Genomic DNA, 15,069 nt, shown 5'->3' on the forward strand with positions numbered 1-15,069 from the left:
GCCTGTTGGTGATCATGTTGTTCCTCCAGACAGTAAAGCCTGTTGGTGATCATGTTGTTCCTCCAGACAGTAAAGCCTGTTGGTGATCATGTTGTTCCTCCAGACAGTAAAGCCTGTTGGTGATCATGTTGTTCCTCCAGACAGTAAAGCCTGTTGGTGATCATGTTGTTCCTCCAGACAGTAAAGCCTGTTGGTGATCATGTTGTTCCTCCAGATAGTTCAGGCTGTTGTTCCTCCAGACAGTAAAGCCTGTTGGTGATCATGTTGTTCCTCCAGACAGTAAAGCCTGTTGGTGATCATGTTGTTCCTCCAGACAGTAAAGCCTGTTGGTGATCATGTTGTTCCTCCAGACAGTAAAGCCTGTTGGTGATCATGTTGTTCCTCCAGACAGTAAAGCCTGTTGGTGATCATGTTGTTCCTCCAGACAGTAAAGCCTGTTGGTGATCATGTTGTTCCTCCAGACAGTAAAGCCTGTTGGTGATCATGTTGTTCCTCCAGACAATAAAGCCTGTTGGTGATCATGTTGTTCCTCCAGACAGTTCAGCCTGTTGGTGATCATGTTGTTCCTCCAGACAGTAAAGCCTGTTGGTGATCATGTTGTTCCTCCAGACAGTAAAGCCTGTTGGTGATCATGTTGTTCCTCCAGACAGTAAAGCCTGTTGGTGATCATGTTGTTCCTCCAGACAGTTCACCCTGTTGTTCCTCCAGACAGTACAGCCTGCTGTTCCTCCAGACAGTACAGCCCGTTGTTCCTCCAGACAGTTCAGCCTGTTGTTCCTCCAGACAGTTCCGCCTGTTGTTCCTCCAGACAGTTCAGGCTGTTGTTCCTCCAGATAGTTCAGGCTGTTGTTTCTCCAGACAGTTCAGCCTGTTGTTCCTCCAGATAGTTCAGGCTGTTGTTCCTCCAGACAGTTCAGCCTGTTGGTGATCATGTTGTTCCTCCAGACAGTAAAGCCTGTTGGTGATCATGTTGTTCCTCCAGACAGTACAGCCTGTTGGTGATCATGTTGTTCCTCCAGACAGTAAAGCCTGTTGGTGATCATGTTGTTCCTCCAGACAGTAAAGCCTGTTGGTGATCATGTTGTTCCTCCAGACAGTAAAGCCTGTTGGTGATCATGTTGTTCCTCCAGACAGTTCAGCCTGTTGGTGATCATGTTGTTCCTCCAGACAGTAAAGCCTGTTGGTGATCATGTTGTTCCTCCAGACAGTAAAGCCTGTTGGTGATCATGTTGTTCCTCCAGACAGTAAAGCCTGTTGGTGATCATGTTGTTCCTCCAGACAGTAAAGCCTGTTGGTGATCATGTTGTTCCTCCAGACAGTAAAGCCTGTTGGTGATCATGTTGTTCCTCCAGACAGTAAAGCCTGTTGGTGATCATGTTGTTCCTCCAGACAGTAAAGCCTGTTGGTGATCATGTTGTTCCTCCAGACAGTAAAGCCTGTTGGTGATCATGTTGTTCCTCCAGACAGTAAAGCCTGTTGGTGATCATGTTGTTCCTCCAGACAGTAAAGCCTGTTGGTGATCATGTTGTTCCTCCAGACAGTAAAGCCTGTTGGTGATCATGTTGTTCCTCCAGATAGTTCAGGCTGTTGTTCCTCCAGACAGTAAAGCCTGTTGGTGATCATGTTGTTCCTCCAGACAGTAAAGCCTGTTGGTGATCATGTTGTTCCTCCAGACAGTAAAGCCTGTTGGTGATCATGTTGTTCCTCCAGACAGTAAAGCCTGTTGGTGATCATGTTGTTCCTCCAGACAGTAAAGCCTGTTGGTGATCATGTTGTTCCTCCAGACAGTAAAGCCTGTTGGTGATCATGTTGTTCCTCCAGACAGTAAAGCCTGTTGGTGATCATGTTGTTCCTCCAGACAATAAAGCCTGTTGGTGATCATGTTGTTCCTCCAGACAGTTCAGCCTGTTGGTGATCATGTTGTTCCTCCAGACAGTAAAGCCTGTTGGTGATCATGTTGTTCCTCCAGACAGTAAAGCCTGTTGGTGATCATGTTGTTCCTCCAGACAGTAAAGCCTGTTGGTGATCATGTTGTTCCTCCAGACAGTAAAGCCTGTTGGTGATCATGTTGTTCCTCCAGACAGTAAAGCCTGTTGGTGATCATGTTGTTCCTCCAGAGAGTAAAGCCTGTTGGTGATCATGTTGTTCCTCCAGACAGTAAAGCCTGTTGGTGATCATGTTGTTCCTCCAGACAGTAAAGCCTGTTGGTGATCATGTTGTTCCTCCAGACAGTAAAGCCTGTTGGTGATCATGTTGTTCCTCCAGACAGTAAAGCCTGTTGGTGATCATGTTGTTCCTCCAGATAGTTCAGGCTGTTGTTCCTCCAGACAGTAAAGCCTGTTGGTGATCATGTTGTTCCTCCAGACAGTAAAGCCTGTTGGTGATCATGTTGTTCCTCCAGACAGTACAGCCTGTTGGTGATCATGTTGTTCCTCCAGACAGTAAAGCCTGTTGGTGATCATGTTGTTCCTCCAGACAGTAAAGCCTGTTGATGATCATGTTGTTCCTCCAGACAGTAAAGCCTGTTGGTGATCATGTTGTTCCTCCAGATAGTTCAGGCTGTTGTTCCTCCAGACAGTAAAGCCTGTTGGTGATCATGTTGTTCCTCCAGACAGTAAAGCCTGTTGGTGATCATGTTGTTCCTCCAGACAGTAAAGCCTGTTGGTGATCATGTTGTTCCTCCAGACAGTTCAGCCTGTTGGTGATCATGTTGTTCCTCCAGACAGTAAAGCCTGTTGGTGATCATGTTGTTCCTCCAGACAGTAAAGCCTGTTGGTGATCATGTTGTTCCTCCAGACAGTAAAGCCTGTTGGTGATCATGTTGTTCCTCCAGACAGTAAAGCCTGTTGGTGATCATGTTGTTCCTCCAGACAGTAAAGCCTGTTGGTGATCATGTTGTTCCTCCAGACAGTAAAGCCTGTTGGTGATCATGTTGTTCCTCCAGACAGTAAAGCCTGTTGGTGATCATGTTGTTCCTCCAGACAGTAAAGCCTGTTGGTGATCATGTTGTTCCTCCAGACAGTAAAGCCTGTTGGTGATCATGTTGTTCCTCCAGACAGTAAAGCCTGTTGGTGATCATGTTGTTCCTCCAGACAGTAAAGCCTGTTGGTGATCATGTTGTTCCTCCAGACAGTTCAGCCTGTTGGTGATCATGTTGTTCCTCCAGACAGTAAAGCCTGTTGGTGATCATGTTGTTCCTCCAGACAGTAAAGCCTGTTGGTGATCATGTTGTTCCTCCAGACAGTAAAGCCTGTTGGTGATCATGTTGTTCCTCCAGACAGTAAAGCCTGTTGGTGATCATGTTGTTCCTCCAGACAGTAAAGCCTGTTGGTGATCATGTTGTTCCTCCAGACAGTAAAGCCTGTTGGTGATCATGTTGTTCCTCCAGACAGTAAAGCCTGTTGGTGATCATGTTGTTCCTCCAGACAGTAAAGCCTGTTGGTGATCATGTTGTTCCTCCAGACAGTAAAGCCTGTTGGTGATCATGTTGTTCCTCCAGACAGTAAAGCCTGTTGGTGATCATGTTGTTCCTCCAGACAGTTCAGCCTGTTGGTGATCATGTTGTTCCTCCAGACAGTAAAGCCTGTTGGTGATCATGTTGTTCCTCCAGACAGTAAAGCCTGTTGGTGATCATGTTGTTCCTCCAGACAGTAAAGCCTGTTGGTGATCATGTTGTTCCTCCAGACAGTAAAGCCTGTTGGTGATCATGTTGTTCCTCCAGACAGTAAAGCCTGTTGGTGATCATGTTGTTCCTCCAGACAGTAAAGCCTGTTGGTGATCATGTTGTTCCTCCAGACAGTAAAGCCTGTTGGTGATCATGTTGTTCCTCCAGACAGTTCAGCCTGTTGGTGATCATTTTGTTCCTCCAGACAGTAAAGCCTGTTGGTGATCATGTTGTTCCTCCAGACAGTAAAGCCTGTTGGTGATCATGTTGTTCCTCCAGACAGTACAGCCTGTTGGTGATCATGTTGTTCCTCCAGACAGTAAAGCCTGTTGGTGATCATGTTGTTCCTCCAGACAGTAAAGCCTGTTGGTGATCATGTTGTTCCTCCAGACAGTAAAGCCTGTTGGTGATCATGTTGTTCCTCCAGACAGTAAAGCCTGTTGGTGATCATGTTGTTCCTCCAGACAGTAAAGCCTGTTGGTGATCATGTTGTTCCTCCAGACAGTAAAGCCTGTTGGTGATCATGTTGTTCCTCCAGACAGTAAAGCCTGTTGGTGATCATGTTGTTCCTCCAGACAGTAAAGCCTGTTGGTGATCATGTTGTTCCTCCAGACAGTTCAGCCTGTTGGTGATCATGTTGTTCCTCCAGACAGTAAAGCCTGTTGGTGATCATGTTGTTCCTCCAGACAGTAAAGCCTGTTGGTGATCATGTTGTTCCTCCAGACAGTAAAGCCTGTTGGTGATCATGTTGTTCCTCCAGACAGTAAAGCCTGTTGGTGATCATGTTGTTCCTCCAGACAGTAAAGCCTGTTGGTGATCATGTTGTTCCTCCAGACAGTAAAGCCTGTTGGTGATCATGTTGTTCCTCCAGATAGTTCAGGCTGTTGTTCCTCCAGACAGTAAAGCCTGTTGGTGATCATGTTGTTCCTCCAGATAGTTCAGGCTGTTGTTCCTCCAGACAGTAAAGCCTGTTGGTGATCATGTTGTTGAGGAAAAAGAGTAGTGTCAAAGCTGATGAAAGATTCAGTTCTTCATCCTCCGGGACAGACCGGAGGAGCGAGATCACAACGTTGATTTCCTGGGAGAGAAAGGAATATTAATGAACTCCCCCTCCAAAACGTTATATTACTAGAACTACACACATAGCTTATGGTGTCTTTTCTAATTTGTGGAGATGAGAGGTGTGTTTATGATGTAGGAATCCCTTTTCCCATCTGGGAATCCATCGATTTATGATATTCCAATCACTTTTTGAAGAGGAGGAGAGAGAGATTTTTGTATATATAAAAAAATAAAATAATAATAAAAATATCCTCTATGTACAACGTAGAACACCAAATAATGCAGAGCAGAATTAGGCCGATACCCACTAATTATCAAAATCCAGAAAAGAGCCGTTAAATTCTACAACCACCTAAAAGGAAGTGATTCACAAACCTTCCATAACAAAGCCATCACCTACAGAGAGATGAACCTGGAGAAGAGTCCCCTAAGCAAGCTGGTCCTGGGGTTTGTTCACAAACACAAACACACTCCACAGAGCCCCAGGACAGCAGCACAATTAGACCCAACCAAATCATGAGAAAACAAAAAGATAATTACTTGACACATTGGAAAGAATTAACAAAAAAACAGAGCAAACTAGAATGCTATTTGGCCCTACACAGAGAGTACACAGCGGCAGAATACCTGACCACTGTGACTGACCCAAAATTAAGGAAAGCTTAGACTATGTACAGACTCAGTGAGCATAGCCTTGCTATTGAGAAAGGCCGCCGTAGGCAGACATGGCTCTCAAGAGAAGACAGGCTATGTGCACACTGCCCACAAAATGAGGTGGAAACTGAGCTGCACTTCGTAACCTCCTGCCCAATGTATGACCAAATTAGAGACACATATTTCCCTCAGATTACACAGACCCACAAAGAATTCGAAAACAAATCCGATTTTGATAAACTCCCATATCTACTGGGTAAAATACCACAGTGTTCCATCACAGCAGCAAGATTTGTGACCTGTTGCCACGAGAAAAGGGCAACCAGTGAAGAACAAACACCATTGTAAATACAACCCATATTTATGCTTAATTATTTTCCCTTGTGTCCTTTAACCATTTGTACATTGTTACAACACTGTATATTTATATATAATATGACATTTGTAATGTCATGTAATGTCTTTATTGTTTTGAAATTACTGTATGTGTAATGTTTACTGTTAATTTTTAGTGTTTATTTCACATTTGTATATTATCTACCTCACTTGCTTTGGCAATGTTAACACATGTTGCCCATTGAATTGAATTGAGAGAGAGAGAGAGAGAGAGAGAGAGAGAGAGAGAGAGAGCGAGAGAGCGAGGTGTAGACAGATGGTGACCAGAGAACAGAGGTTTATATTACTGTTCAGCAGCCTGTGCTACAGTGTCATACCAACCGCTCCCCTGTGGAGAGGAGGAGGGCTGGAGGATGAGGGAGAGAGGCGGGGAGGCAAGGAGGAGGGGGGAGAGGAGAGAGCAGAGGGAGAGAGGAGGGGAGGGAAGGAGGAGGGGGAGAGGAGAGGAGGAGGAGGAGGAGGAGGAGGCAGAGGAGGAGGAGGAGAAAAAGAGTGACAAGAAGGAGATGAATGATGGGAGTGTGTGTGACATAAAAACACACATACACAAAAGGGTGACCACACACATGCATTTTTAAAGCATTAGCGCCATCTACTGGCTAAGTACCAAACCTACAGCCAAGGAGGACTCGTCGACCTGACAGCAAATACACTGTACCAAACATTATGATGTCGACTGACCAGGTGAACCCTGGCGAAGTGATGTCACTTGTTAAATCCACTTCAATCCGTGTAGATGATGAGGAGGACACGGGTGTAAGAATGAATTTTAAGCCTTGAGACAGTTGAGACACAACCGAGATGGCGTAGCAGTCGGACCTGTGTTTGTCTTGTCTCGTGTCGTTTTCCTCATCCCCCGTATATATTTTAATCTCACTTTCCATCCACGGACTGAATATACTTTCCTGCAACCTGCCTCGCCCAATGTGGTACGGATCTGCTATTGTTATACTTTAGAACCGGAACCCCCATCAGAAGCTAGCCAGCTAACTAGCTACTAGCTAGTAGTCAGTTAGACACTGCTAGCGGTCATCACCGTTAACTCAGACACCAGCCAGCTTCAGCTTGGTCAATTCCTGCCAGTCAGCACAGCGTGAAGATCTGGACCATTACACTGGATCAGCTGCAATGCGAGTGGCTACTCCTGGCTAACGCCTCTGTCCCGAAGCAAGCACCAGTTAGCCTGGAGCTAGCCTCGAGCTAGGCCCATCTCCCAGCTCGCCGCAGAGGTCTACCAGCTAATTCTTGGGATACAATACCTCTTTTGCCAATTGGCCTGGACCATTTATTGCCGACAAGGAGCCCCGCTGATCCATCACGACATAATCATCCGAGGTGGTTTCAACAGGCTTTTTCATTGCCGAAGGCCCATCTGCTGGCCCCGGCCCGCTAGCTGTCTGAATCGCCGTGTCTCCAGCAACTGCCGATTGGCTCCCTGACTCACCTATTGCTGCTCATTGGACCCTATGATCACTCGGCTACACATGCCTCTCCCTGATGTCAATATGCCGTGTCTATTGCTGTTTTGGTTAGTTATTATTGTCTTATTCCACTGTAGAGCCTCCAGCCATGCCCAATATGCCTTAGATAGCATTTTTGTTCCACCCTCCACACATGTGGAGACCTCACCTTGCTTAGCTGGTGCCTCTAGAGACAACCTCTCTCATCATCACTCAATGCCAGGGTTTACCCTTATCCTACTCCTCCTCTGTTCCTCTGGTGATGTAGAGGTTAACCAAGGCCCTGCAGTCCCCAGCACCGCTCCTATTCCCCAGGCGCTCTAATTTGTTGACTTCTGTTGACTTCTGTTCTGGGACACTGTAATTTCCATGGAGAATAAGAGCACCTCCTCCCAGCTGCCCACTGAGACTAGGAAACACTGTCACCATAATTTGACGATAATCGATCATTTCAATAAGCATTTTTCTACGGTTGGCCCTACTTTCCATCCCGGCCAACAGCTCTGCACCACCTGCAGCAACTTGCCCAAGAACCCCCCCCCCCCCCCCCCCCCCGCTTCTCCTTCTCCCAAATCCAGGCAGCTGATGTTCTGAAAGAGCTGCAAAATCTGGACCCCTGCAAATCAACTGGGCTAGACAATCTGGACCCTCTCTTTCTAAATTTATCAGCTGAAATTGCTGCAACCCCTATTGCTCTGAGATCCCCAAAGATTGGAAAGCTGCCGCGGTCTTCCCCCTCTACAAAGAGGGTGACACTCTAGACCCAAACTGTTACGGACCTATATCCATCCTGCCCTGCCTTTCTAAAATCTTCAAAAGCCAAGTTAACTTGTTATGGCTGCAATCCCGATATCGGGATAAGTGTCATCAACAACCGCTGAATAGCATAGTGCTACATACAATGAATATTACTATAAATATGTATATTCATGAAATCACAAGTGCATTATAGGAAAACACAGCTTAGCCTTTTGTTAATCCACCTGTTGTGTCAGATTTTGAAATTATGCTTTTCAGCAAAAGCAATCCAAGCGTTTGTGTAAATTTATCGATAGCAAAACATAACATTATACATAATGTATACTTAGCATTAGGAAGCTTGGTCACGAAAATCAGAAAACCAATCAAAATAATAATTTACCTTTGATGATCTTCGGATGTTTTCACTCACGAGACTCCCAGTTACACAACAAATGTTCCTTTTGTTCCATAAAGATTATTTTTTATATCCAAAATACCTCAAAATACCTTTGTTTGTCGCGTTATGTTCAGAAATCCACAGGAAAGAGCGGTCACGACAACGCAGACAAATTCCAAATCGTTTCCATAAATGTCCACAGAAACATGTCAAATGTTTTTTATAATCAATCCTCAGGTTGTTTTAAAAATATATAATCGATAATATATCAACCGCAAATGTCTTTTACAGTAGGAGAGGGAAAAACAATACCTACCTGGTTAAATAAATATATAATAAAACAAAGGATTCAAAATAGATGCAACATGAGGAAGGGAAATTATGTGGATATATTAAAGAAACATCAGTCAGGATTGCTTGGTCGCAAAATGGTCTTCCAAGTGGACAATGACCCCAAGCATACTTCCAAAGTTGTGTCAAAATGGCTTAAGGACAACAAAGTCAAGGTATTGGAGTGGCCATCACAAAGCCCTGACCTCCATAGAAAATGAATGGGCAGAACTGAAAAAGTGTGTGAGAGCAAGGAGGACTACAAACCTGACTCAGTTACACCAGCTCTGTCAGGAGGAATGGGCCAAAATTCACCCAATTTATTGTGGGAAGCTTGTGGAAGGCTACCCGAAATGTTTGACCCAAGTTAAACAATTTAAAGGCAATGATACCAAATACTAATTGAGTGTATGTAAACTTCTGACCCACTGGGAATGTGATGATAGAAATAAAAGCTGAAATAAATCATTGTCTCTACTATTATTCTGACATTTCACATTCTTAAAATAACGTGGTGATCCTAACTGACCTAAGACAGGGAATTTATACTAGAATTAAATGTCAGGAATTGTGAAAACTGAGTTTAAATGTATTTGGCTAAAGTGTATGTAAACTTCCGACTTCAACTGTATATGTATACATATATAGATATTGATGCCCATGACACAGATTACGGTTGAATAGAGAGCTAACAGAGTTAGTGGAAACAAGTAAACCACTGACACAGAAGACTTCATGCTGGAGGGCAGAGTAACACAAAAACCCTGGTCCTTGAAAGGCTCCAACCACCGTGTCATTTATATAGGACACATTCTTACTGGATGTATATAGATTCACCAACCCCCCCTCTCTCTCTCTCTCTGTCTCTCTCTCTCTGTCTCTCTCTCTCTCCCTCTCTCTCTCTCCCTCTCTCTCTCTCTCTCTCTGTCCCTCTCTCTCTCTCTCTCTCTGTCCCTCTCTCTCTCTCTCTCTGTCCCTCGCTCTCTCTCTCTCTGTCCCTCTCTCACACACATCAGCTATCTGCACAACACTTAAGGAGAGAGAGAGATGGGTGACTGGCGCGGGAAACTGGCTCTCTTCTCTCCCCTCTCCCCTCTCTCCTCTCCTCTCTCTCCTCTCTCTCTCCTCTCCTCTCTCCCCTCTCCTCTCTCCCCTCTCCTCTACCCTCTCCCCTCTCCTCTCTCCCCTCTACACTCTCCTCTCTCCTCTCTCCCCTCTCCTGTCTCTTCTCTCCCCTCTCCCCTCTCCTCTCTCCCCTCTCCCTTCTCCTCTCTCCCCTCTCCTCTCTCCCCTCTCCTCTCTCCCCTCTACCCTCTCCTCTCTCCCCTCTCCTCTCTCCTCTCTCCCCTCTCCTCTCTCCCCTCTCCCCTCTCCTCTCTTCCCTCTCCTCGCTCTTCTCTCCTCTCTCCTCTCTCCCCTCTCAAGTCTCCAAGGAAGGAAAACTTCCTTGGAGAGATGACTAGTGAGTAGAGTACCACCCCCATTTATTCTAAGACTGTATAGATTAGAGATGAGAGTTTGTGTGTTCAGTATCATCTATCTATATCTATCTCGCTTTCTCTCGTTGGTCAATTGACGACTATAATCGGTAGTTTGATAGCATAGTTGTTAAAAATGTCCCGACTTTAAACGTCGTTGATGACCGGTTACTGGCGATTCTCCTCCCGCCTCGGCTTCCGGTAATGCCACGGTACCGAGATGATACACAGGCTCTCCCCATCGTGTCAGTCAGCAGGCCTAAACACCGGGTTCGGCTGTGTCACAGCTCCTGGGAAAATAATCACGCACTCGCCCATCTCATCTCCTCCGTTGGCTGCACCGGTGATTAAAGACAGAGTGAGTCAGGGTGAGAACTGGAAGGGAACAACTCTTGACAGAACCTAAACTCCCCTAAACAGTTGGGGAATGGATCCCAAAATAGCGCGCCAAAACAGATAGAGACACCTAACTATTATCTGCATGGCGTGAGTAGCCTATAGGCTAAATGGGAAGAGGTAATTTAAATTGGAGAATGAATATGTAGAATGAAATTGTAGAATGAATATGTAGAATGAAATGAAATTGGAGAATGAATTAAATGAAATTGGAGAATTAATTAAATTAAATTGGAGAATGAATGAAATTAAATTGGGGAATGAATATGCAGAATGAAATGAAATTGTAGAATGAATATGCAGAATGAAATTAAATTGTAGAATGAATATGTAGAATGAAATTGTAGAATGAATATGCAGAATGAAATTAAATTGTAGAATGAAATGAAATTGTAGAATGAATTGAAATTGTAGAATGAAATGAAATTGTAGAATGAATATGTAGAATGAAAATGTAGAATGAAATTGTAGAATGTTCTAGCTAAGCGTTTCTTTTCCCGTTCTTTTTGAAAAGATCAGCGAGGTCAGCTTTTAACATAGTATTGTTTGTATTTATTATGAGACCCCAGATAGGATAGTAGTTGGCATCATATACTAAAAGTTTTTACTAGGCTACAACACATCTCAAGTAGCCTAGACAACAACAGCACTTTGCCCTTTCCGAGGCGTTTCAGCACGGATTCAATGCTGAATAATCATTAGGGTTGTCACCATATCTGATGTTATTGATTAGGGTTGTCACCATATCTGATGTTATTGATTAGGGTTGTCACCATATCATTAATGATTAGGTCTGTCACCATACCTGATGTTATTGATTAGGGTTGTCACCATATCTGATGTTATTGATTAGGGTTGTCACCATACCTGATGTTATTGATTAGGGTTGTCACCATATCTGATGTTATTGATTAGGGTTGTCACCATATCATTAATGATTAGGGTTGTCACCATATCTGATGTTATTGATTAGGGTTGTCACCATATCTGATGTTATTGATTAGGGTTGTCACCATATCTGATGTTATTGATTAGGGTTGTCACCATATCTGATGTTATTGATTAGGGTTGTCACCATATCATTAATGATTAGGGTTGTCACCATATCTGATGTTATTGATTAGGGTTGTCACCATACCTGATGTTATTGATTAGGGTTGTCACCATATCTGATGTTATTGATTAGGGTTGTCACCATATCTGATGTTATTGATTAGGGTTGTCACCATATCTGATGTTATTGATTAAGGTTGTCACCATATCTGATGTTATTGATTAGGGTTGTCACCATATCTGATGTTATTGATTAGGGTTGTCACCATATTTTTAATGACTAGGGTTGTCATCATATCTGATGTTATTGATTAGGGTTGTCACCATATCTGATGTTTTTGATTAGGGTTGTCACCATATCTGATGTTATTGATTAGGGTTGTCACCATATCATTAATGACTAGGGTTGTCATCATATCGGATGTTATTGATTAGGGTTGTCACCATATCTGATGTTTTTGATTAGGGTTGTCACCATATCTGATGTTATTGATTAGGGTTTTCACCATATCATTAATGACTATGGTTGTCATCATATCTGATGTTATTGATTAGGGTTGTCACCATATCTGATGTTATTGATTAGGGTTGTCACCATATCTGATGTTATTGATTAAGGTTGTCACCATATCATTAATGATTAGGGTTGTCACCATATCTGATGTTATTGATTAAGGTTGTCACCATATCATTAATGATTAGGGTTGTCACCATATCTGATGTTATTGATTAGGGTTGTCACCATATCTGATGTTATTGATTAGGGTTGTCACCATATCTGATGTTATTGATTAGGGTTGTCACCATATCTGATGTTATTGATTAGGGTTGTCACCATATCATTAATGATTAGGGTTGTCACCATATCTGATGTTATTGATTAGGGTTGTCACCATATCTGATGTTATTGATTAGGGTTGTCACCATATCTGATGTTATTGATTAGGGTTGTCACCATATCTGATGTTGTTGATTAGGGTTGTCACCATATCTGATGTTATTGATTAGGGTTGTCACCATATCTGATGTTATTGATTAGGGTTGTCACCATATCTGATGTTATTGATTAGGATTGTCACCATACCTGATGTTATTGATTAGGGTTGTCACCATATCATTAATGATTAGGTCTGTCACCATACCTGATGTTGTTGATTAGGGTTGTCACCATATCTGATGTTATTTATTAGGGTTGTCACCATATCTGATGTTATTGATTAGGGTTGTCACCATATCATTAATGATTAGGGTTGTCATCACATCTGATGTTATTGATTAGGGTTGTCACCATATCTGATGTTTTTGATTAAGGTTGTCACCATTTCATTAATGATTAGGGTTGTCACCATATCTGATGTTATTGATTAAGGTTGTCACCATATCATTAATGATTAGGGTTGTCACCATATCTGATGTTATTGATTAGGGTTGTCACCATATCATTAATGATTAGGGTTGTCACCATATCTGATGTTATTGATTAGGGTTGTCATCATATCTGATGTTATTGATTAGGGTTGTCACCATATCTGATGTTATTGATTAGGGTTGTCACCATATCTGATGTTATTGATTAAGGTTGTCACCATATCATTAATGATTAGGGTTGTCACCATATCTGATGTTATTGATTAAGGTTGTCACCATATCATTAATGATTAGGGTTGTCACCATATCTGATGTTATTGATTAGGGTTGTCACCATATCTGATGTTATTGATTAGGGTTGTCACCATATCTGATGTTATTGATTAGGGTTGTCACCATATCTGATGTTATTGATTAGGGTTGTCACCATATCATTAATGATTAGGGTTGTCACCATATCTGATGTTATTGATTAGGGTTGTCACCATATCTGATGTTATTGATTAGGGTTGTCACCATATCTGATGTTATTGATTAGGGTTGTCACCATATCTGATGTTGTTGATTAGGGTTGTCACCATATCTGATGTTATTGATTAGGGTTGTCACCATATCTGATGTTATTGATTAGGGTTGTCACCATATCTGATGTTATTGATTAGGATTGTCACCATACCTGATGTTATTGATTAGGGTTGTCACCATATCATTAATGATTAGGTCTGTCACCATACCTGATGTTGTTGATTAGGGTTGTCACCATATCTGATGTTATTTATTAGGGTTGTCACCATATCTGATGTTATTGATTAGGGTTGTCACCATATCATTAATGATTAGGGTTGTCATCACATCTGATGTTATTGATTAGGGTTGTCACCATATCTGATGTTTTTGATTAAGGTTGTCACCATTTCATTAATGATTAGGGTTGTCACCATATCTGATGTTATTGATTAAGGTTGTCACCATATCATTAATGATTAGGGTTGTCACCATATCTGATGTTATTGATTAGGGTTGTCACCATATCTGATGTTATTGATTAGGGTTGTCACCATATCTGATGTTATTGATTAGGGTTGTCACCATATCATTAATGATTAGGGTTGTCACCATATCTGATGTTATTGATTAGGGTTGTCACCATATCTGATGTTATTGATTAGGGTTGTCATCATATCTGATGTTATTGATTAGGGTTGTCACCATATCTGATGTTGTTGATTAGGGTTGTCACCATATCTGATGTTATTGATTAGGGTTGTCACCATATCTGATGTTATTGATTAGGGTTGTCACCATATCTGATGTTATTGATTAGGGTTGTCACCATACCTGATGTTATTGATTAGGGTTGTCACCATATCATTAATGATTAGGTCTGTCACCATACCTGATGTTGTTGATTCGGGTTGTCACCATATCTGATGTTATTGATTAAGGCTTTCACCACCAACACAGAGCAGGGTAAAGTCTTTGCAGCCCAATTCTGATCCTTTAATGAGTTATTGACAGAGGCGATCTGATTGGTCAAAAGACCAATTACTGACAGAGGCGATCTGATTGGTCAAAAGATCAACTACTGACAGAGGCGATCTGATTGGTCAAAAGACCAATGACTGACAGAGGCGATCTGATTGGTCAAAAGACCAATGACTGACAGAGGCGATCTGATTGGTCAAAAGACCAATTACTGACAGAGGCGATCTGATTGGTCAAAAGTGGGAAAAAAAATATGTGAATTTGGGCTTCCTGTATAATAGTTCATGCAGTCATGCAAATGATACAATTTTCATCCCCATAATGCAACACACTTTGGAAAGCGACGTGCCAAAGGTGATTTGCTCGAGCGCGCCCATCGTGCGCTATAGATTGGAGAATTAGTCAATGTGACTTATATGACAACTTCCGGGCTGTTTGTTTCCAACTAGGGATAGTTGGTTATGGGATGACTTCATATATATTCACATTTCCATCCACCTGACGTTTTCGTTTGTGTGTGTGTTTGTCCAGTTGTACGAGCAGTCCCACCCATTCCCTCGCCCCGGAGGCCACGCCCTCGCTCAC

At 42.7% G+C, this 15,069-nt stretch overlaps 1 long non-coding RNA gene across 1 annotated transcript; it reads left to right on the plus strand.

The window, feature by feature from the left end:
• The first annotated feature begins 13,127 nt into the window (after positions 1–13,127).
• LOC118942795 lies at positions 13,128–14,366 on the plus strand. The gene is made up of 3 exons (XR_005038445.1): positions 13,128–13,178; positions 13,268–13,631; positions 13,961–14,366. It is a non-coding gene; the product is annotated as an uncharacterized LOC118942795 (long non-coding RNA).
• Positions 14,367–15,069: the final 703 nt, after the last annotated feature.

Source organism: Oncorhynchus mykiss, chromosome 21, assembly GCF_013265735.2.
Source record: "Oncorhynchus mykiss isolate Arlee chromosome 21, USDA_OmykA_1.1, whole genome shotgun sequence".
NCBI classification, from domain to species: Eukaryota; Metazoa; Chordata; class Actinopteri; order Salmoniformes; family Salmonidae; genus Oncorhynchus; species Oncorhynchus mykiss.